The sequence below is a fragment of the Numenius arquata genome, chromosome 10, assembly GCF_964106895.1.
Source record: "Numenius arquata chromosome 10, bNumArq3.hap1.1, whole genome shotgun sequence".
In the NCBI taxonomy this organism is placed as follows: domain Eukaryota; kingdom Metazoa; phylum Chordata; class Aves; order Charadriiformes; family Scolopacidae; genus Numenius; species Numenius arquata.
In genome coordinates this window covers 28,408,226-28,433,110 of record NC_133585.1, presented here as the reverse complement: position 1 = coordinate 28,433,110, position 24,885 = coordinate 28,408,226, and positions in this window count along the sequence as shown.

Here is a 24,885-nt window from a genome sequence, read left to right as displayed (position 1 = left end):
ACAATATTGTTTTAAAATGAAAGATTTTTCTTTTCTCGTCCTCAGAGAATGGCTGCTCATTGACTTTGAATTTAAGTGAGTGAACTAATTTTTTCATCAATTTTTAGTATTCATAAATTATAATTCATTGTTGTTAGTTAACGTGGTATTTCCAAAACAAAAGAGCAAACATTTGTAGGGAACTATGTACAGTGTGTGTCTGCGTAAGTGAAGACACTCTCCCTTTTTCACCCCCCCAAAAAACCAGAAGCCACTTTCCTCCTTTTCCATTTTCTCATGGAAAACACTAAAAAAACAGAGACATCTAAATGATCCCACTGTCTGCTCCGTAATCTCTTACATGTGGGCAATGACAATGCTTTGCTTTAAATCAGCCTCGTTTAGAAGGAGCATAGTGATTTACACAGGTAGGGAGAATAAGTAGACAGATTCAAGTAACATTACTTAGATAACAATAACATTCTGTTGGCAATGACACCTAAAAGCATTTGATTTATCTTGTTCTCCTTGACATGCTCTCTTTATGGGAGCAATACATAATCTCCTGTTTTCAGAGATTTCCTGGATGTCTGACTACTTCACCCCCACAATTGACTGACTTCCTTGTGCTTTTAATGTATGGTTTTAACAAATCCTGCTTGTGTCTAACCTCTCCTCAGACAGCCAGTGGGTCCAATTATGTAACTTCAAAATTTCTGCAAAGGAGATAAAACTCCAAACTCCTTTCCTCCTACCTAAAGTCCTGCCATTCATCTGTCTTCTGGCTTTAAAACAATACTATAATCTATGGTTACGGTACTCAGCAAAAAACCAGTGATCAATTGCAACCGGGGAATAAATATCAAGTTACTTCATACTAAAATGACAATTCAATATGAAGCATAATTGCATTTGGCTGCCTTGAACACCTCTCTTCACAGCTAGTGAAACAGGTAAGTACAGCAAAGCCAAACCAATTCAGTAAAACTCTGGACTTTAGCAAAATACCTCACATGTACTTCTCCTGCATCCAGCCTATTAGCCAGGAAAAGGACGGAGAAATACAATTAGTGTACACATACAAATAGGGCAGAGACAGCAGGGCAGACCTGTTCCTGTCCTCTCTGAAAACAGCAGAGATAAACAGCAATGGCTGCATGGGGAGAAAGTCTCATTTCATTCCCAGTACAGTACTACATCCCAGATGTCTCACAAAATAGCTGTCCAGGTGAGACTTCTTACTCCCAATGCCACTGAACTGACTTAGCTCTGCTTACCCATGTTCCCCAAAATTTGGGGGGCCAGTTACAAAATGGGATAGCTGTGGACAGTGATGACAATCTTTGAAATTTCAGCCTACCCCTCTGTCTCCAAATACAAAATGAATTTGTTAATATTTTGTTTATTCTAATTTTCATTATCAATATCTTTTTTTTTGCTTGCTTGAATATGGTCCAGTGAAGCACATTACTGAATTCTGTGGATCAGTCTCCTGTCTACAAAAAAAAAAAAAACAACCCCAAGATGAGATGTAGGACTTACAAAGTCCTCCTGTGCACAAATTCTTGCATTATCACTATGTGGCCTCCTTATATTTAAAATCCCTCGTAAGACAGCTCTTCAAACATCACTGTATGGGGCATTCCAGACACAATATTATTCAAAGGTGATTCATAAGCTGCTTACAGATCTTTAAAATAATGTCCCAGGTCTGTTTTCAAAACACACAAAAGCCAGAAGACTGAAAGTGAAGGCTGAAATAGCAGTCCTAAACATCCTCCTCCTGCCTGTGCCTAAGCATGACCGCACGTTCAAGTGCAGGCATACACCTGCAATATAGGCACGATGAAATAAATTAAAGATGGGTTTTCCATCCAAATCCTAATTTCATGGGGTTTTGTTGCGATTTAAGACATCTAAACCTGTTTTTCCTCATAGTCATATCATTCAGTGATTCTGTGATAGCCCTTTGTTGCAATAAAATTGACATAAGGTACATAGAAGAAAGAAATTATGTTGAAAATTGATGGAAGGTCCTACGCCAGCTCACTGATGAGATCACCAGGGATAGATCTCTCCATTTACTAGGCAACTGGATGATCAAACAGCACTCCTTTAACATATTGATCATCCATTTAAATGGAAGGTGAAGTCCTTCAATGAGATTCACAGAAGAATTTCATTCACAAAACAAGGGTCCTTCAGACAGTCCTTCATTTATTATATACCCACAAGAAAAACTGGTGGAAATATTCAATATCAAAGACAAATAATTCTCTAGAAAATGCCAAAATTAAGTTTCTGCTACAGATGTATCATGGAATTCAAAGCTTTCACTCATGCATTTAAAATTAAAATGCAACAGCAATCCCCCTCCCCCAAACCTCACCACTATTCCCATCTCCCATATTAGATAGACGGGGATAGCAAGCCACCCACGGATTAGCCCTACTTCTCAGACTGTTTCCTCTTTTTGCACAGGAAAGGTGCTGGAAGTCTCATCCCAGCTGGAGATGCTGGCAGGGAAGCCAAGCCCCATGGCTGCTGGGTGGAAAGGGCAGCAGTGGGAGCCTGGCTTGTATCTGTCACTTCTTGCTGGCTGGGCTGCACTGGACTTGCCCTCTGCCCCGGCCTGTCATACTGACTTGTCTTCTAGTTGAGGTTCAAGAAGGGAAGTGATGGCCTCTTTTCCTCTGGTAATCTTACTGCACTTTCGTTAACGTGCTGCACTACAATAATTGTGAAAGAAAATTGGAAAAAATGGAAAGGAGGAAACAGAACCACTGCATTTCTCAGCTTTCTGTTGTTCTCCACGAACATCAGTACAACAGCTCATTTCAACTTTTGGGTCCCATGTTTCCAGGGGTATTCAGGCTCCTAATTTCTACTCTGGTTTTTAAAGGAACAGGGAGAAATATATTAATAAATAAGGCCCAAACCCAATTTGAGTTAGGGCAAGGAAAAAACAAGTCAGTGCAGGACTAAGGTAATCCAGCCCCTTTGAGAAGTCAGGCCAAAATTCTCATTGCCAATATATGCCTCACAGCCTCTTTCTCTCTTCGAGAGCTAGTCGACCCAAACAGAGCTGTCTGCTTTGGGGAACTGTGTCACTGTAACATACAGAGTCAGACAACAAGTCTTTAAAAATAGTACACAAAAGCAGTAAGATGCATACATCAGCTTCATTGCCAAGTCCAAGTCCCTGCCAAGATGGGAAAGGTAAATCAAACTTCTTCCCTTTCCACTGTCTTCCTTCCCTAGTGCAAACAGACCCGTGTGCACGTGCACAGACACAGGTAGGTTTTTTTGTTTGCTGTGGGCCATGAGTAGCTTGCAAGGTCTCCTCAGCCAACAGACATGGGTATCAATTTTTGCAGTGAGGAAATGGAAGCACTAGTGCAGAAAACAGTAACCCCCACACCAATTTAATGAGAAAAGTGTTTACAGGGAGCCTTACTATTAAAACAGAGCATAATACATGAGCACAGTCCTAACAGCACTCAAAAGGAAGAAATTAATGTATATACATTCTCTCACAGTTATAGTCATTTGCAAAAAGGTAAACCTCCAAAGGTGTATTGGGAGACCTGCCTCGTGTTTCAGGAGCTTTAAAACCTAGTGTGGAGAGCAAACCTGGTGACCAAGGAGTCGGTATTTGTTAGTCTGAATCGCTTACTACTCAAGACTGAGAGTGCTGCAGGTACAGCGATCTTCCTCTCTCACACCGATCTTCCTCTCTCACATGCCCAAGAAGTCATAAAGGCCTTTGAGATTTCAGCTTTGTCTCAGAGAACCTTCCCCCATGCTTCCCCAGCATAATAATCTGCCATGACTAATAGAATAAAATTATGCAAAAAAACCCCCAGAAAACAAATGAAATAAATGTTTCTGTAAATTCCCACCCACAAATCCAGAAACATCAAGAGCTAGAATAATCTTCAGCTTGAGTTTGGATTGTTTCTTCTAGGCTGTATTGATGCCTTACAGCTGGCAGCAGCCAAGAAGGGCTCCACTTTAGAAGAGAATAGCACACGCAAAAGCTATGGCCTAGGAAACACTCCAGTGCAAGAAAGGATTAAATTTAAGCCCTGTGGAAGACAAAGTTTGTACTGACATGTATGAGTTTAGATTTTGATGCTGCAGAGGACACCTTTTGCCTCCATGCAGCATTGCAACTCCGCCAACTTCAGCACTGAAAAGAAAAAGAAGCTGTTGAGCAGAAAGCTGTGAGGAACCAAAACTCACTGCCTTTCAGGTCTCTTGCCCTGTGGGTAACTTTGATAATTGTAGAGAACCTGGGGAGAACTATCTGGAGAGTCTGGATCAATGAGTGGCAGATAAACGCTGGCAATGATTGTAGGAAGGTGTTAGCAACACCCCTGCACTATACAATTTTGTAAAGATGCTTGGCTTTGGACTGTCAAAGTCTGGATTTCTTTAAGGAATATATTTATTTCAGCTGGAGTTTTGGTGCTTCAGTTAAAATAGCTTAATAAAGTATTAATTCTTTCAAAATCATAGAATCATAGAATCATAGAATGGCTAGAGTTGGAAAGGACCTTAAAGATCATCTAGTTCCAACCCCCCTGCCATGGGCAGGGACACCTCTCACTAGAGCAGGTTGCTCAAAGCCCCATCCAGCCTGGCCTTGAACACTTCCAGGGATGGGGCATCCACAACTTCCCTGGGCAACCTGTTCCAGTGCCTCACCACCCTCACTGTAAAGAATTTCTTCCTTATATCTAATCTAAATCTCTTCTCTTCCAATTTAAAACCAAAATAAAAGTACACGTGAGACATGACAACATATTTGGCATCAAAACACAAGTCAGGTAATTCAACCAACTGAAGTTTTGTCCCAGTGTTGCTAGATACAGTTCTACAGTTGAATACAAACATTATTTGGAGGGCAGAGAGAGAATATACTTTTTCAACAGTTTAGCATTCTGAAGAAACGCAGCAGTGAATAAGGGTAAGTATTCCTTCTGAGCAAAACTGCAGTTCTGATAATCTCCAATCAGTCAACATTTCTTTTTAAAATTATTTTTGAATATTTTCCTGACTATTCATTAGGTAATCAGACATACATCTCTTGGAGCCCTTCCTTTTTGTTCAATATACAAAATATTATAATACCCAACGACTGGATTTCACTTATTTTTAAGATAAGAGAGAAAAAACAAACCCATTTTTAAATCGTGTATTCTACTCGGGGAAAGATTCAAAATGCCAATGAAGAAAAGTGTCATCCAGGAAATAAGACATAGAATGAAACAGGATCCAGAGACAACTGCGAACACTTAGATCAAAACCTTTGAGGACATTATTATAACAACTAGGCAAAAAAAATCAGGATTAGCAACACAGAACAAAAGTCAGGTATGAAATCAACCTAAAAGGTTTTTGCTGCAAAATCCTAGATCAGTATACCAGTGGAAAAATATTTCATAAAGCTTTAGGCTGTAATTAAGGTTTACAAATAGTTTTTCTCAACTGAGACTTATTTTATGCCTTGGTGAGGTTTTTCATAAAAAATGCATACTAAGACTCATCTGTGTTAAATGTTGTAAAACACAACTGAGAATATTTCTAAAAAAGGTCATTTCCATTTGTTTATATCATTGACAAAGCTTCATTTTAGGCTGAAATTCAGTAAATTTTATTTGTTTGAGGGACAGTATGCAAATGACGTTTTAGACCTGTACTGAGCTAGGTTCCACTCAGAAGATATTCTTACTGATTGCATTAAATATAACTGCACAAAGTGTTCTGATGAAATAATTACACAGTTGTCACCCACAACATGCAGGTTATCTGGTAACGCCCCACAGGCCTGCGAAGACTTCCTTTTCTCTTTTCCCTTCCTTCTCTTTCAAACAAGCAATCCTGTGCAACAGTGCAAATACAGAGAATAGGAGAAAAGATGAGCAACAATTTTGGAACAGCAGAGAAAAATTACATTTTGTATTACATCTTATTAATCTTATCAACTCAGATATTTTTGTATTCAGCTTCCTAGACCTCAGAATTAATTGTGGTCCTCCCACAGTAGTAATTTACTTCATAGATAAAAATAGCTATGAGTAGGGCAGTAGTTCTTCAGCTGTTACAAATGCAGCTCTTACACTATGAAATAGTTCCCCTAAATATCCTGTCTACTCAAGTGGCAACAGTACATCAGATGCTTCAGAGTCATGTCTGAAAAATTCAAACATGAAGACCAGAAAGGAAACAAGATTTTTTTGATGACTAGGATAACATTAAATCCAAATCCTTATGGTTATTCTTGGGAAACTAAATAAAAGGTGTCGTAAAAAAAAATTTGGCTGCCTTGCAGCTAAAAACTAACTGATGAGACACCTCTGCTCTTGAAACAGGCAGTTTGTCAATTGCACCAGACAATTCAAAACACTTGAATTTTAAGGTGTTTGGGTTTTGTTGGTGTGGGTTTTTCTTTCTTTATTCCCCTTCACCCTTCAGGAGTCTCAAACCAAAGTTTATGCCTTTGCATGAAGGAATGACACTGTACTACCTTCCATAAATGCCATTTCCTGACAGCAGTTTTACAGTTTCTTGCAAGTAATTTCTAGCGATCGTAATCTCAAGGGATTTTTTTGGCACCTGGTTCTCATTCAGGTTTACCTGAATTGCTATTCCAAAAGGGTAGTTGAGGGTCTGAAGTTATTCCCTGCTAGTCTCTTGCTGTCTACCTGGTCCCTTGATGCCTTGGGGAAAATGTTTTACATCTATTTTCTTACTTTAAAAGATGTTACTTCTTTCTCACTCCTGCCTCCCTTCCCTGCTCTCTGGTGATGTAGGTTTGACTAGTTTTCCTGTCTCACATCTGAAGTTGCTTCAGGTTCTGCTTGAAATCACAGTGATACTTCATATCTCTTCCCTCTGACCCTTTGGACCTCCACGTTAAGACCATTCCTTCTTCACAGCCTAACATCTCATGTAGCTTTCTGGGAGCACACCAATAGCTTTCCTTTCCAGAGCCTTTTTTTTTTAAGGTTAGTTTTTAGAGGTTGAACTGCTGACCAGTAGTGATTAATGGGTATCAGCTATACATGACAAATTTTCTAAGATGGAAAGCATCCAAGCTTCATACTTTACTGAAAGTGAAGTATGCACTTTACAGCATGCTCTGCAAATTAAGTACTCTGGCTGAAAAAAAACCCCAGTAAGCACCAAGAAGCTAACTCTGCCTACATAAGTATATTACATACCATGATCACAAAAACCTTACTATTTAAAAAGACATAAAACTTCTTTGTTAGATTTTATCTTGAGACACTAGACAGCAGACTTATTTTTTAATGTACAATAATAAACTCATATAATTAACATACAAATTGATAGTTTTATTTACATTTTCCCCCAAGGTAAAGCTTCTCTCTTTCATTATAAAAAAATAGCATAAGATCTAAACTACAGTTTGTAGCAGCACGACCTCAAAGTAAGATGAATAGTCTGTTGCCATTTAAGTTTAGAGACTGTTGGACCTTCAGGATACTCTCACGACTTTTTGTGGTGAACAACTTTTAATTAATTAAATATGCATGCTAGTTATTAATTTTTGCACTTTGTTGATTTCTCCTCCCACTCAGGTCTGCTTACTTATATCCAGTTTGTACTGTTTTCTTCAGATCTGTTTGTTTGTACGAAGCAAAAGCCTATCACACGCTGCATGTGTCCATATTAGAGTGACAAGGATAGAACTCTTCCACTGTTTACATCGGACCAAAATCAACTCCTTAAAAAGCTGCTTTGATAGTCTCTAAGTGTAAATAAGGTACTCTTGCACTGAAATAATTTTGGCTGATACTTGTAAAATATTTGGGACAAAAGCAGACTAATTTTGCATTCTGAAACTACATGGCCTAAACCAATTTTAAGCAGCATTGAAATACCGTCAAACAGCCATCAGATGTAAGAATTTGTCACGCAGGCAAAGAGTGATTTAGACTTGGGTCTCTGAACACCTGTTTATAGAAGTAACTGGTTCCAGGTACTTCTTTATGCAACTATTCTTTAACAGAGAATTAGGAAATTATTTGGCCATTGTGAAACTTGTTTCTAGATACCGACAAATATTCCTCCCAAGCAAAAACAAGCAAATTAAAAAAAAAAAAAAAAAAGGAAAAGCAAGCAGGTACTTTGTTTATCTTAAAAGTCTTGCCATATTTTACCTGATTTTACCTGCAAAATCTCAAGTATACTGAGCTTTCCCAAAGAATGAAAAATTAGTCTTGCAGTGTCAAAGCACTTTCTTTTTTTCAGCTGGCTCTATAATGCAGGCACCACAAAGTCATTGGGCTGAGGAAATTTTGATCACTTTTATGTGATTACAAGAGATATCCAAATGTCCTATTTAGCAGTAGGACAAGATATTCCTTAATTTGGAAAGAGATCTTCCAAACTTGTTCACATATTGTCTAAGGTTTGCAGTGGTATGGCTTCACTGGCTTTCACTGAAGTATGCAGCATCAGCAAACATTGTGGGCCTTTTGCTTGCCTTCCAGCCACCTAACTATGTGGATTTAGGCTCGCAGAATGGTACATTTCAACACCACAACCACCTGGACATCTTCACCAAGCCCTGGGTATTTTTCATTGTAATTCACATATTTTCCAAGTGAAGCACAGGTGTCTGATCAGATATCGAGAAAGGGTGATACACTAAGGTCAATGGAGTATCTTGCTTTATGTAATTGATCCCAGGTTAGCAATTAAATTATTTCAGGAAATCTTCATGACTGTTGCACTATTACTTTTTACTGTTTACAGTGTATCATAATGGAAAAAAAAAAGTTATAAATCACACAGATCTCTTTCACCAAATACTCAGGATCTTATACTCAGGAATCCACAAATCACACTATTTCCATTGCTCTATCACAACCAGTATTTTCCCTGTGTGGTGCATACACATTTTCACACCTTCCAAGCACCAGCCACTGCTTTCCACACAGAGGGCTTCTACTACCTCGCAAAAGCTCACTTAGTTATTTGGATCTGCCCACATCTTTGGTAAACTCAAAAGTTTATGGACTTGGTAAATTAGAACAATCCTCCTGAGAAAACTGAGAACAGTTTCCTGGGGATGGTGGATGTCCTCCAAAGGCGGAGAATGGTGCAGCAGGAATCTATCTGAACTGTTATGTCTCCATATATCGAATGAGCCCCCCAACCACCAGGCTAACAAAAATTGAAACATGATCACAATCTTCCCTCCCTCTTTTTTCCTTCCCAAATATTTTAAACTTTCTCATTTCATCTGCAGATGGAATAGGAATGTCTTTTGAAATTGCAAGTATTTTCATGGGATAGAAATAGTATTTTCCACACAGTTTCAAGGAAATAAATTTGAGACAATGGCCTATCCTTTAGTACTGCTAGCGTTTGTTGGTTGAAAAAGAATAATCTCCCTTTCTGTGTCTCCTGATTCCCTCTATATGAGGTTACAAATACATTCTACTTTCTGTATGCCACAGCACTGTTCCTTTCTATGCTTTACGACAGTTGCACAGAATTTAACTGCTTTCCTCCTCTAATCACAAAACAAGTATTATTACAACGTTTTCATACAAGATCACGATAGTAAGAGTATACTAGCAGCTTGGCAAATCCATTAAACTGGGAAAAGGACTGCTTCCAATCCAAGATTCCCAACTCCTTGCTTCTGACCTTTTTCACCCTAGTGGCCTTTACATTAGTTTCCAAAGGCCAAGAAGCCAACCGAAAAGTAGTAGGTTAGTTACTTGTTCTTCTGCAGCAAACTAAAGTATTCATTGAAAGCACTTCTGTAAACTACAATTAAGAGTATTTTAAAACATTTTTCCTTTTAAAGGGAAAGAAAATAATTTTATTAGTTGTGCTTTGAAAAGCTCATTTCTTCCTCTTTTTTAAAATAAAATTACACTGTAACCCAATTTAGTGATCAAATATCCTTTCTGGAGTGAACAATATAAAAAACCACACAGTGTAAATACAAAAAATAAAAAATACAACAAAAAAGTGAAGTGTCTCATTTCTCAAAGCTGACAGCTGATTTTTGGAAAGAAAAAATCAGGGGGAAAAAAAGAGACCAGCAGACCTAAGCATTCAAAGCAAAGTAAGAAAAAGTAAAAGTGTAATTATCTGAAACTTCCTTTTTATCTCCCTGTTATCCCCATGGTCTAAGAAGCCCTAATGCAAAAACTGTTTGGATGCAATATAGATTTTTAAGAAGTGTATTCAGTGGTTTATTCAAATTATACTAGTCAACTTGTTAGAAAAGGGAGCATAGGAATTTTTGGTTTCAATATTCTCTCGGAATAGCAAACAGCTAGCAAAATAGAAAGCAAACAGCTTTTCAGGGCCGCCTTAAATATCTTTCATTCTAAGAAAGTAAATGGGATTGGGTTTAGGTAAAACTCTTCACTGCCATGACAGGTGGCCCATCTTCTTTAACTTATCTGAAGGTTGAGATAAGACAGGGCTCCTGTTTCACTGAAAGATACGGCTGAAATGGTGAGTGGTTTACTTCGCATTTTATTACAGGTCTTCCACATTATTTGAACAACAATAACAGGCCTGATAAAACTGCAACTTACAAACTGCTCTTGTCAGAGAGATATTCAGGAAAGCAACCCTACAGTTCAGGTTAAAAGTGAGTACAATTTAGAGGAAATAAATGAATATGAAAAGGAGTTTCTTGGCCATCAGGAACTAATAAGATAAAACTCTGTAAGCAAGCCAAATACCCTTAAAGCATTCAGGCACTGAGCGCCAGCAAATCCTTTAACCAAAAGTCAGTATTCCTGAGCAAACCACAATACTTGTTATTTTCTACTACTTTCCATGCTATGTGCAACTATTTGCATCTCATCAAGCTTTTCATAGAAGTTATTTACTAGCCAGTATGGGAAAGATCTCATTTTAAACATTAACTACATTCAATGCAACACTACCAAGACCCCATTATAGTTAATATCTTCTATTACCTCTTTGCTTGCTACGTCTATCCTTAAGAAAACTTATAATTCACTACCCTTCACTCTCCTGCTTTTCAGTCCTATATATTCACTATATAGTCACTATATATTTAATATACCTTGGGAAGAATTTTGGGATAATTTTGATTAAAGGATATTGCATCAATCCAATAAATTATCTGTGTGCCTCTGGCTGAATCCACAATGTTTCCTAACTGAGGGATGTAGGTGATGATCACTTACAGCCAAATAAATCATATTCTCTGGCACTTAAAGCCTTGATCGGAGAGAGAGATTTTAAAATTTCTGAGGAGGTACAAGGTATTTTTAGCAGCATTTTGCTGCAGACAGGGTTTAAGGATATTGGTAGTATTTATTGGTAACTGGAAAAATCAGATAAATTTCCAGGCATAGAAGTGATTGTATACAACCATGCCCAAGACTGTCTAATTTTCCTCTTTTTATTCAGTTGAATTAATTGGAAGTATTATCTCTACCTATAAACTTTGTCCTGACAGGTATCTTTGGCATTCTGCCTTCTGTACCCTTCTGTTAGTCAGGTCTCATTCATGTCTGTTGTCCAGGGCTGTCACCACACTGTATTTTCCCAAAATGGTGAATTTGGGCGTATTTTCTCCTGGATTAGTGGCACAAGGCAGATCCTGATGAGTGTGCAAGCAGGGCTGAACAGGAGAACCACGACTAGGTTCTGCAATTGTCAGAGACCACCACATCCTTCCTCTTGGGTCCTGAGATGGGCATCTCCTCTCAGGCTCTGTAGATGGGTTGCCCTGGCAAATGGCCATTTAGATTCTGTCCTCTAACATGCTGCAACATACATTTTTTGGAGATGCTACTTGGAAAAGATGGCAAGGCTAAAAATGTCCTCCTGAGACCAGCAGTTTAGCATTATGTTAATTCTAGGCAACATCATATTTTGGAGTGATATTTTCCCTCCGTCATTACCCCATGAAATGCGAATACAACACAAAAAGCGTTGTACCACCTGAACTAATGGTCTAAAACAAATTCACTGATTCAAGATGCTTGTCACTGAAAAAGAGGGAGAATGGGGCTTCAGCTGAGCTGACCTCTTTAATCATGTGAGACATGCTCAGCCAATTAGGGACACAGGATAAATACCATTAGACATACACCATTGCATACATCTTAACACGCACATCTTCTCAGGGTAATACTTCACTGACAGTCAGATAGAGCAAAAGGTGACCTCTTCAGGGCAAATCCGTGAATTAAAATAAAAGATTGGCAATGGCTCATTTGCTAATATTAGTCAAATTTGAGTCAGCCAATCCAAAAGTATTTCCTTCAATCCAAATATTTCAGGCTGCTTTGCTGAAGAGATAAGTTTCCTCAGTAATAAAGTCCATAATTTTCCCTGTCTTCCATTTTTCTCCAAGTAATGGTTAATATTCAGAACAATCCTTGTGACTGCCTTTGTAATGAGAGGTCAGAAGAACAGCAAAGAGGGATCAACAAAGAGGATTCTGGGGACGGTTAACAGCCCTAAAGATCACATTTCAAGGAGTTAATTAAACATGCTGTTGTTGCAATAATGGAATTAAAAAAAAAAAAAAAAAAAGAAAAAGAAAAAAGATAAAGGATTTAGTTCTTTTGATATTTGACTGTTTACAGCAAGAGAATGGAGTTGTTTGTCATTGCTGCTTATTGCCAAACTATTGCAACTACCAGAAAAGCAGCTATAAAATCTCTGTGGCTGTGCTCTCTCCTTCAGTAAACAGCTGTACATTTTTTAGTGTATTCTCAGAAGTTGCAGGAAGTGTTGTTTATGGTCCACTCAAAACTACATATTGCTGTGCCAAGAAATGTACATTGCCTTAGTGGTGCTGAAAACAGTAAAATATTTTTTTCTCTTGGCTTGATTTTAACACTTTTCCTGGGGCCATTCTGCCACCTGTCTACAGCTGAACAGAACTGTAGAGAATACTATTAACATTTGCAAAAGCTAATTATTTTATATATATGCAAAAACATTGGCTGAAGGCATCAACCAGTTATGATGTTTCTCCATCTATATCTTGTCAGGAACAGAATCATAAAAGTTTTAGTCAATTGACAGAAAAGATGCAAGTGAGGGAAGATGAAATAATAATTTGTGGGGTAGAACCTCACCTGAGTCATTCATGTCACAAGCAACTCTCACAGCCATCAACTTTGACAGCTGTCAGATTCTTCAGCTTGGGAATTTTCTGTTTGCCAGCTGGGTGTTGCTCTTCTGCCCCCTTCTAAATGCTTTTATAGATTATTTCACCACGTGAAGAAACATCTTGCCATTCCACTGCCTCTCAAAAAAATATCCTTCCTTCACACTCTGTGTGAAGTACGACTGACCCAAGTATGTAAAAGGAGACAATCTCTGCTGGAAAACTGAGGAATTTCCTAGCCTCTTAAAGTGAAGAAATACCCCATTTTTTCTCAAATAAATTTTCAAGACTGTTTAGGAAAACCTTGTATTTTGTTTTCTTTCTTCAAAATTTTTACTTCCAAATTTGTCTCACAGGTGTTATACAGTATTTGGGAATATGAATTCCTTGTCGCAGAGATTATAGTTATAGAAACAGCACTAACAAACAGGCTTTTTGGAAACAGATTTCTCTAGATATCAAATAGGAATGAACGCAGATGGATGAAAAGTAGTAGTGTCCAGATGTAATTCACATCAAACTTCAATTTTCATTTAGAGAAATATAGTCCACCTATAGCATATATCTCAGATGAATTTCTAACATATTTTACAACTTGACTCAAGGTCAAGTTGTCCTGAACAACTTGACAACTAAAGAACTGCACAGAATAATGATTCAGTGCCCTAGTTCCCTATTAGCAGTAAGCCTGTGATAAGATGCAATTTTAAGCCTGCATAATTCCTGAGGAAAAAGTACCACCACAACACTTATTTTTACACAATTGCAAAACAGTAACACAGGATAACGTGGAAGTTTTTAAGTAATATTAATGTGATCTGTTTTCTCCAGACTTTACTTTTTCTGCAGACAAATGAGTTTGGTCTGGTCACGTAATGCTCTCTCCAGCTGTATTCTGAGTGGTTTTATGTATGATTGCCATAGTAAGGTCAAACCTTTTGAATTTCTCTTCTAGGTTTTAAATTCATTTTAATGGAACTTAATGAGCCAGGTTAATTTATCAATCTTATTCATGTTTCCATTGCGAATAACCCTGGACCTTGAATAAGGCTCCAAAATAGCCCGTACAAGTGAATAGGTATAATACACAGTAACAGTAGGAAGACATTTTTGCCCCCTCAGTGTGTCCTGAGGAGGAAAGAAAAAAGCTAACTGGGTGGAGACAATCATATGCTCCCAGAAATTACTATCAGTTTTGGTACAGCATGGCCACATCTGTTTTTTACCCAAGAAATCTTTTGCAAAAAATTTTATCTAAACATCATCTAAGTTATCCAAGTGTCTAATGAAATCTGTTGAATTTCACTACTTTTTCTATAGGAATAAATTGTCCTCGTTTAGATAAATTTTAATGCCACTATTATAATATTTCTAATATAACCAAGCCATTATTTTTTTCTAGTGCTTCTGAAATTCCCATTAACACTATTAATTCATAATAATCACGAAACCAAAGAGCATCTTGTGGCCGCTTCTACTTGATACTCAGCTACTTCTGCTGGCATAAAGTACTGGCCTAGTGACACTCTTCTGTTGACCTGGGATCCAGATAGCATATGCAGATTTGCAAACTACTGCATTGTGGGCACATCATGATCACAGTTTCCTTGGAAGTCAATGGGAGTTTATCTTGAAAGGAACGGTATAAGAATTAGGTGACACAGATTCAAGCAGGTAACTCATTTCAGTATTACTGTCAGTGCTGTAATATATCAACTTCAGAACTTATTTCAAGTATGTCTGCATTTCAAATTGGAATTTTTGTAAATGCAAACATGTCATTTTGCATATTCAAAACCTAATCCCTGAAGGAATTGATGCCAGGAGGCTGAAGTCACCCAAGTTATATTTACCAGGGAAGGTATATGCTCATTCCATACAATAGTTAAGTTGTGCTGTGATTCAGCCTTGTATCTTCTGTGGTGATTGATATGTAGCCTGCTTCAAGAAGCCTCTCTGGAAAATCTAAATATTTGTAAATGTTTATTTTGTGTAGTTTAGATTATTCTAGTAATATCAATCCAGAGCAGTAATGCTTGTGATACTTTTGAGAGAGGAGAAAAGATTGGGAAAGAAGGTGACACCAAATTCTACCCCTTAGCAGGTCTGTCTAATCCCTGTCAAAACTGTACCCAGTGACAGAATGCAGCCATGTGTCTTTAAAGATTGCTAAGCCTGGCATGGGCTTGACATCTGGTCATTATTCAGAAAAAGCAGCCTGAATGTAAGTAACTTAAGCTGTCACAGAAGCTGCATGACTGAATGCTTAGTTGATTGAGAAAGGGAACTCATTTCAGACTTGTTGTTATGGCCACCTGACACAGTTTGAAGTGAAAAGTGTTCTTAAATAATAGGAAAAACTTTTCTCCTATGACAGAATAAAGCCGTAAGAGCTGTATGAAACTGAGCAAGGAAAGAGGAATATAGCAATCTGCATCAGGGCATTTTAAGTTAGGAAACTGGAAAACACGAAACACAGAAATATCAAGCCTATTATGACATGTTTAATTACTGCACAATTCAATAGACTCCTGCCTGTGCAAGTTCATCAAGTTACACAAGGAACTGACATTTAGAAACTGCTTACTGAGCAAATTTATGAGTAATTTCTTTGGTCTAATGTGCTGGCCACTTCGTATTGAAGTTTGCGTCTATGGTGAAGGAATTAGAGGCAGCTGACCCAAGCACTTTTATCTTTCAGAGCTTCAAAAGCAACATACTCACCTTAATTACTCACCTTATCTGCTTTATTGTGTGTTCTGCTTTTGTGAGTAATGACTTATTTTTAGGGTCTGTTTAAACTTCTTGAGGTGCATGTTTATCACACAGTGAAACCTATGTTTTGCATACGACAACTGTTTGGTTTGTTTTACCATGTCTTAATCATGCCATCTTTAAAGTTCAAGAACTAAGAGAAAGTATAAATCTAATGCCGGTAGTTTTGCATGATGTATTAGTGTCAGTTCTGAGTATTAGTTCAACTTCATCACCCATAAAAATAGACAATCCTGTAAAATTGTGCAAAGTTCCCGTAAAACCCTTGATAATCTATTTCTGGCCTTCTGACCTCAAACTAGGAATACACATGGCCCAAGGGGGAAAAAAAACCCCAACCGTTTTGGTTGTTTCTGTGATTCTTTTTTCTAAACTTTGAGTCACAAATTTTGAAAACTGACAAAATAAACAGCTACAAACCTGCAAATAGCTGATTATCACCCTTCACACCTACGCATCCAAATCATTACAGTTCCCTATGGATAAGCCATCTATGATACCCAAAAGACTTTATAAGAATCCTTGCCCCGCCCCTTGGAGTTGAAAAAATGCTCTGTCCCTACTGTATGACAGGTTATTAGACAACTGAGTGCAACGTATTACTTCCCTCACTGGCTTCTTTTTCAACGTGTGCAAATTTTTCATCTGTTCTCAGGGAGAAATCAAAACTCTGTTAAGGAGAAATTCTCCACGTACAAAACGCATGACTGATAAAGAATAAAACTGAAACAGAAGGAAAACCAACCAAAATAACTAAGGAGGAAATCATATATAAGGCAACAATTATTTTAAAAGTGCTTTTCTTCCTGATACCCCAGTCTCAAAGCACAAAGATTTTTATGGCAATAATAAGTTTTCTGTAGTCAAGTATAGTTTAGAATTATGTGTACTAAGGCTACGACAATAAGTATTTACTGCTAATAGCTTTCCAGTCCACAGCTTGAGTATTTCCACCGTGAGCTGTGAAACACCATAAAGTCCTATAGCTTATCACAAGGGCCTGCTGCGTTTAAAGCTTACACCATATATTCAGCTGTAGGTATGTGTGTGTGGGCAAGAGGAAAGGATGAGGCAAAAGAGAGTAAAGTGAGGGAAATGTTTGGACAGTTCTTTAAACACATCTAAACCTTAAGCATACATTTTTTGGAAATAAGGTCTATTGCACATTATTCATGGAGTTATTAATCTACTGGTTGAGAAGGTGAAGCAGCCCTAAGACACTTGGCTTTTTGAGTTCTCTGCCCTTGCAAAGATGGAAAATATCCATATTTCCTCTATAATCTCTAAAATAAGTTTATTTATCAATTAAACTCACTAAAGTTAGTACTGTTCTCCCCAGTACTATGTCTGTATTCCATATATTTCCCTATATTTCTTTGGCAGCTTTTCCCATAGTAACACCCCTTCCCTCAAATCCACTTATTAACTGAGTATGGTAGTATTGTTACCTACCCAGAAAATTACATCATCACAGAATCACAGACTCTTCTTGGTTGGAAGGGACATTTGAGATCATTGAGTCCAACCACAAAAAAACAAAAAACAAAAACAACACACACAAAAACCCCACCCATACCAAAACCAAAACAAAAAACAAAAACCACACAAACGCCCACAACCACACCACACCCCACCCACAAATAGACACAAACCAACAGTCCAGGGCACTGGAGCATGCCCTGAAGTGCCATGTCTACACGTTTCTTAAATACCTCCAGGGATGGCGACTCCACCACCTCCCTGGGCAGGCTGTTCCAGGGCCTGACCACTCTCTCAGGAAAGTCATTCTTCCCAATATCTAATCTAAACCTCCCCTGCCCCAACTTCAGACCATTTCCTCTGCTCCTGTCATTATTCCCTTGGGAGAAGAGGCCAACACCCACCTCTCTACAACCTCCTTTCAGGGAGCCGTAGAGGGCAATGAGGTCCCCCCTCAGCCTCCTCTTTTCCAAACTAAACATGCCCAGTTCCCTCAGCCTCTCCTCGTATGACTTGTTCTCTAGACCCCTCACCAGCTTGGTGGCTCTCCTCTGGACACGCTCCAGCACTTCAATGTCCTTCCTGTAGTGAGGGGCCCAGAACTGAACACAGCACTCAAGGTGAGGCCTCACCAGTGCCCAGTACAGAGGCACCATCACTTCCCTGCTCCTGCTGGCCACGCTATTCCTGACACAGGCCAGGATGCCGTTGGCCTTCTTGGCCACCTGGGCACACTGCTGGCTCATGTTCAGCCGGCTGTCCACCAACACCCCCAGGTCCTTTTCTGCTGGGCAGCTTTCCAGCCACTCTTCCCCAAGCCTGTAGCGTTGCCTGGGGCTGTTGTGACCGAAATGCAGGACCTGGCACTTGGCCTTATTAAACCTCATCTCATTGGCCTTGGCCCATTGATCCAACCTGTCCAGATCCCTCTGTAGAGCCTGCTGACTTTCAAGCAGATCAACACTCCCACCTAGCTTGGTGTCATCTGCAAGCTTACTGAGGGTGCACTCAATCCCCTTATCCAGATCATCAATAAAGATATTAAACAAGACTGGCCCCAAAACTGAGCCCTGAGGGACACCACTAGTGACCGGCTGCCAACTGGATTTCACCCCTGGATTCATCCTGTTTTACCATGGGAGAAATCTATTTGGCAAAGAAACGCTTGGATATAAAAAGATAGACTTATTTCTTTCTGGCTAACTACAGTCATTAATGTAGTAGCAAGTTTAAAGGTTGTAATTTCGAAAGTTCATTCTAGGCCTGCCATAAACTATTTTGTTGGTAAAAATAATAAAGCTCACTGGTTTTAGGAACAAATTACTCTTTCTAAATTGGAGTATACTTCATTCCTAATTGTAAGCTTCAACTATACTATAGACAGTATACACTACATTCCTGAATCTTTATTTTTATTATAAACAAAACTGTATTTTTCCAGGCTAGCTACTCTTCTCCTATGCTTTCAGAAAGGATTTTTCATTCTAGTCTGGCAACGTCTCCTTGTTATCTCCTTCCCATTCCTTCCTGCCCAGTTCAGAGATGTTCTGCTTTGAAAACTCCCCTTTAAGGATCAAATTAAGTATTTATATTAATCATCCCAACAGATTATTCATGGGTTTTTTTGAAATTATGATGCACCCTTTTCTGCAACCAACTTGAAATGCTTTAAAAAAAAATAATAAAGGCAACTCCTTTTCCAGAACCCCACAGCTTGTAGCACCCACTCCAATACATTTTAACACATATGAAAGTAATAAAAGGAGATAAACATATTAAAAGATAAGCCAATTATACCATCTCACACAATTATGTTAATCAAATGCATATATTTGTCTGGAAGAGCAGGAGCTAAATCAACAACATTCTGTAACCTTATATGAAAGCTAAGCTTGGCTTATGTAAGAACGTCTAATAAATGTTAATTAAAGAAAAAAAGAGAGAGATAAAGAGCATTATTGATATATGATAACACTATGTATATATATATATGTATATAGCTGGCTAGAACTTGGTCTGAAATGCTAATTTTAAATCTGGTTAGTACTAAATCAACAAAAAGAACTGGTTTTCAAAAGCATACTATAGCTTGTAAATTATTAGGTTTAACATCTATTTTACAGTAAATTTCCATCTGTTTTAAAAGTGATAGCTAGAAGACTGTCCTGCTGTCATTATCTCTATACTTTCACATATTTGTATCCTGGGAATAGGTGGACAGATCTCTCTGTACTACATGATGGATGAAAGCTTAAGATGGAAATCTGAGCCAGCAATCACTCAGGAATGACAGACAATTCCCAAAGCTTCCCTCAGAAGACTTCATCTCCAGAAAATATTTCAGGACAATGATCTCACATAGTAAATCCTTTTAAAAACAGAAAGAAAAAAGAATACTATCAGAAATTGCCTGTAATATCACTTTCATACAGGTACGTGACTGCTTGTTGTCATTTAATGGATTCAATATGCACGGTTACTCACAAAGGGCTCCTCTGGGATTCAAATCACTGGTGTTCAGCTTTTCCTTTCTATCTGCAGTGTGTCCTTATAAGCAAACTTAATGACTGGTCATAAATAGGGATGTAGAAAAGTGTGTAAGATAGCACATGCAAAGATATTTTAAGTCTTAAGTGGAATTTTTTTATTAGCAATACACTGCAAAAGCATTATGGAAACACAATCCTTCTAACATTTGAAATCCAAAGTGTACTTTCGCTCCTAAGTGAGCAGAGTGTTGGTGACAGATCCAAGATTATGAACCAAAGATCCCATGCACACAGTAAGTGTGGAGACGTGCTAACTACCATCACACAGACTAACCACGGTGCCAGAAGTACGCAAAGGTGTGGTCTGGGGTCACCCAGCCTGTCAGCAAAAGGAAGCACAGATTTGGAAGCCAAATTCACAGGATACCGTGTAGAGCCAATAACCACTGTAGAAATACTTGCAGACCCAGCCATACTCTTCATGGACATGGTGCATTTGCCTTCTGCTGTTACACATAAACTTTCCACCTCAGTTCTTCAGTTACTAGAAAGCATCTGCTTTATTAAACTAATGACTAATTTTTGGAAGACATGCTTGAGGCCAAGTCAATGCATAGAGTCACAGTTTGGCTCAAGCAATATCAGTAGAAGAGTCAATATTAACATCCTCATATTTTCTTTCTTAAGTACTTCTTTTTAGTCTGTTATAGATTGAACAAAGATATCTCCTGTTTTTAAACAAACCTGAGTTCAGACTTTATCCAGGGCATATAAAATTATTCCCATTGATTTAACCAGATTTTTGGTCAGACCACTTAAACTGTACTTGGCAGCTAAAAACAACATACATCCTACCTCCCTAAATCCCCAAAGGAACTGAAAGGGCAAACCACACCCTTAGAGTAGATTTGAACAAGTATACCTACTAGTATTAATAGCATTCTGTTAGCAACCAGAATTTCAAATAACTGGAGGGAGGCTGTGCTAAAATGCAAGTATGAGGAAGGAGGGGTCATATGGATAACGCTGTTGTGGGGCAAAAGGTGTTTACGAAACACTTCCACATTACTGTTGAAGATACTTGGTGAGGGAAAGTACAGAACAGTGACACAGTGCTCTTCCTCTTCTGACCCTTTCCACTGTTTCCTGTTATCTTTGCAGTCGACATCTTTGCTTTTCCTTTTCTCCACCGCCACTAATTCCCTTATATCCTAATTTACCTCACACGGCCCTGCTTGCATTTCTACACAAACCCACCCTATGCTTTGCCTCTCAGAGACTGCCCTGGTGCCACCGCCTTGCCCTCTTTCCCTCCCACGGCTACTAACACTTGTTGAAATGAGCTTAATTTAGCAACAGTCAGAAAGGTGAGGAATCATCTCTGAAAAGCTGAAGCTTTAATATGAGTGTAACAGAACATTACAGAATACAAAAAGAGGTATAAAACTTACTGGAAGTAAAACAATGTGATTCAGAGCAAGATTTTCAGGATGGCTTAGAAGGCTAAAAATGCAGTTAGCTGTTTATATAACTTTACATAGCTGATTTTTAAAATACTTCTGAAACTTTCAGTCAACATGTCACATAGCCCAGTCAAAACACTGACCTCTCTTTCCTTCCTCTCTCGTTCCTCCTGTTTTTCAATTGGCATGGCCAAGAACTGTAAAAAAAATTCCACAAAAAGTATATAGACTCTACCATCCCTTCAAGAAGGCCCACAGAGATTTTAATCAGGGGCTGCTGATCAATTTTGAGTTTGTGACAGATGACAGATCAGCAGCTGCAGGGAGTCAAACCTTCTTGACTGCTTGCTCAGTCACCTTTACTGCTAGTAAAATAGAAGGTGTCTTTGAACTGAGAACTACAACTGGAACAACAGGTCATATCAGCCCTTCAAGAGTATCTGTTCTCTAGACAAGGCTCCATAATACATATGGAAAATCAATGGACTCAATTTTTCGAACAGAATCACGGTAAAAGTTTAATAAAACCAATGTCATTCAACTTTTTGGACAAACACTATTTGTTATACCTTTGGATGTAGTATCTGCTTCTTTTTTTCAATCACACTGGAAATACCATTCACAAATTTCTTCTAAATGTAGAAAAGTAAAAAATAAACTGCATCCTTTTTCATATAACTTTAAGATATAACATAGATCACGAATTAGCTTTGTACCCCCTACTATCTGAAATAAATTATGAGAAAGATACTTATAGATTTCAAGGAATATGGGATTTTAACTCTTACCTAAATACAGTTCATATTAAAAAAGACCAAGTTATTAAAAGAACTATGACTTTTTTTCCACGCTTGTAAAAATTCTGCAGTCTGAATGCATCAGTTCTAAAACATGTCACTGATTCCTGAAGGGAAATACTATTTAATTTTGATACATATTTCAGTTCTTTGTCAACAGGCTCTCTACTGCCAACACTTTTTCTTTGCAGAGCACTGGTCTCTAGATTCAGAATTGTAAAGAATGTTGTGGTGAATTTCTTTAGTTCTTTAGTAATTAATGAAAGGCAAAGAGGAAGGATTACTATCTTACATTGCCACACAGGAACAACCACCCAGGGAGACATAAACACACCTCCCATGTGATAATTACATAGCAACTTTAGTTCCCAGTTTTATATATTACCTCACCATATATCATCCTGATTTAGGCTTTTATGAGTGCAAAGCGACTAATTTAAAATCATGGCAAATGCTTCAAAGTTCTATACTGTTTTAGAAGAAAGAGATGCTCCAGCTGTACGTAAGCAGAGTTTATGGAATATACTGAGCAGGAAGATCAAACGCTTCCAATGTTGACAGGTACTGGTTGCACTGGCTGCTTGAAAAGGAAGTGCCTTTTCAAACATATTATCATAGAATGGCTAGAGTTGGAAAGGACCTTAAAGATCATCTAGTTCCAACCCCCCTGCCATGGGCAGGGACACCTCTCACTAGAGCAGGTTGCTCAAAGCCCCATCCAGCCTGGCCTTGAACACTTCCAGGGATGGGGCATCCACAACTTCCCTGGGCAACCTGTTCCAGTGCCTCACCACCCTCACTGTAAAGAATTTCTTCCTTATATCTAATCTAAATCTCTTCTCTTCCAATTTAAAACCATTGCCCCTTGTCCTGTCACCACTCTTCCTGACAAAGAGTCCCTCTTCAGCTCTTCTGTAGGCTCCCTTCAGGTATTGATAGGCTGTTATAAGGTCTCCCCGGAGCCTTCTCTTCTCCAGGCTGAACAACCCCAGCTCTCTCAGTCTGTCTTCATAGGAGAGGTGCTCCATCCCTCTGATCATCCTCGTGGCCCTCCGCTGGACCCGTTCCAACAGGTCCATGTCCTTTCTGTGTTGAGGACTCCAAAGCTGGACACAGTACTCCAGGAGGGGTCTCACGAGCGCAGAGTAGAGGGGCAGAATCACCTCGCGAGACCTGCTGGCCACACTTCTCCTGATGCAGCCCAGGACACGGTTGGCTCTCTGGGCTGCCAGTGCACACTGCCTGCTCATGTTGAGCTTCTCATCCATAAGCACTCCCAAGTCCTTCTCCTCGGGGCTGCTCTCCAGCCATTCTCCACCCAACTTGTATTTGTGCCTGGGGTTGCCACGTCCCAGGTACAGGACCCTGCACTTGGCTTGGTTGAACTTCATGCAATTTGCACGAGCCCACCTCTCCAGCCTGTCTAGGTCCCTCTGGATGGCATCCCTTCCCTCCAGCGTGTCAACTGCGCCACCGAGCTTGGTGTCATCAGCAAACTTGCTGAGGGTGCACTCTATCCCACTGTCCATGTCACCGACAAAGATGTTAAACAGTACTGGTCCCAGCACCGACCCCTGCGGAACACCACTTGTTACTGGCCGCCACCTGGACATTGAGCCATTGATTGTAACCCTTTGGATGCGGCCATCCAGCCAGTTCCCTATCCACCGAGTGGTCCATCCATCGAATCCATGAGTTTCCAATTTTGAGACCAGGATGTCGTGCGGGACAGTGTCAAATGCTTTGCATAAGTCCAGGTAAATGACGTCAGTCGCTCTGCCCTTGTCTACCAAGTCTGTGGCAGTATTGTAAAAGGCCACCAAATTTGTCAGGCACGATTTGCCCTTGGTGAAGCCATGTTGGCTGTCTCCAATCACCTCTTTATTCTCCATGTGCCTTAGCAAGGATTTCAGGAGGATCTGCTCCATGATCTTGCCAGGCACAGAGGTGAGACTGACCGGCCTGTAGTTTCCCGGGTCTTCTTTGTTTCCTTTTTTGAATATTGGAGTTATGTTCCCTTTTTTCCAGTCAGTGGGAACTTCACCAGACTGCCACGATTTCTCAAATATGATGGAGAGGGGCTTAGCAACTTCGTCCGCCAGTTCTCTCAGGACCCGTGGATGGATTTCATCAGGTCCCATGGACTTATGCACCTTCAGGTTCTTTAAGAGGTCTCGAACCTCGTCTTCTTGTACTGTGGGTGCTTCTTCATTCCCAGAGCCCCTGTTCTTGCCCTCCGTGACTTGGGCAGTGTGGTTAGGGCCCTTGCCAGTGAAGACTGAGGCAAAGAAGTCATTCAGTAGCTCAGCCTTATCCACATCCTGGGTGACCAGGTCTCCCGTTTCCTTCCGGAGGGGACCCACAGCTTCCCTCGTCTTATTTTTATCCCTGATATATCTATAGAAGTTCTTCTTGTTATTTTTCACATCCCTGGCTAGATTTAGTTCTGCCTGGGCTTTCGCTTGCCTGATCAGGTTTCTGGTGACTCGGACAGCTTCTCTGTATTCTTCCCAGTCTACCTTTCCCTGCTTCCACCCTCTATAGGCCTCCTTTTTGGTCCTGAGTTTGTCCAGCAGTTCCTTGTTCATCCACGCCGGCCTACTGGCTATTTTGCCCGATTTCTTCTTTTTTGGGATGCACCTCTCCTGAGCTTGGAGGAGGCAATCCTTAAATACCACCCAGTTTTTTTGGGCCCCTCTCCCTTCCAGTTCTTTTTCCCACGCTACCTTACCAATCAG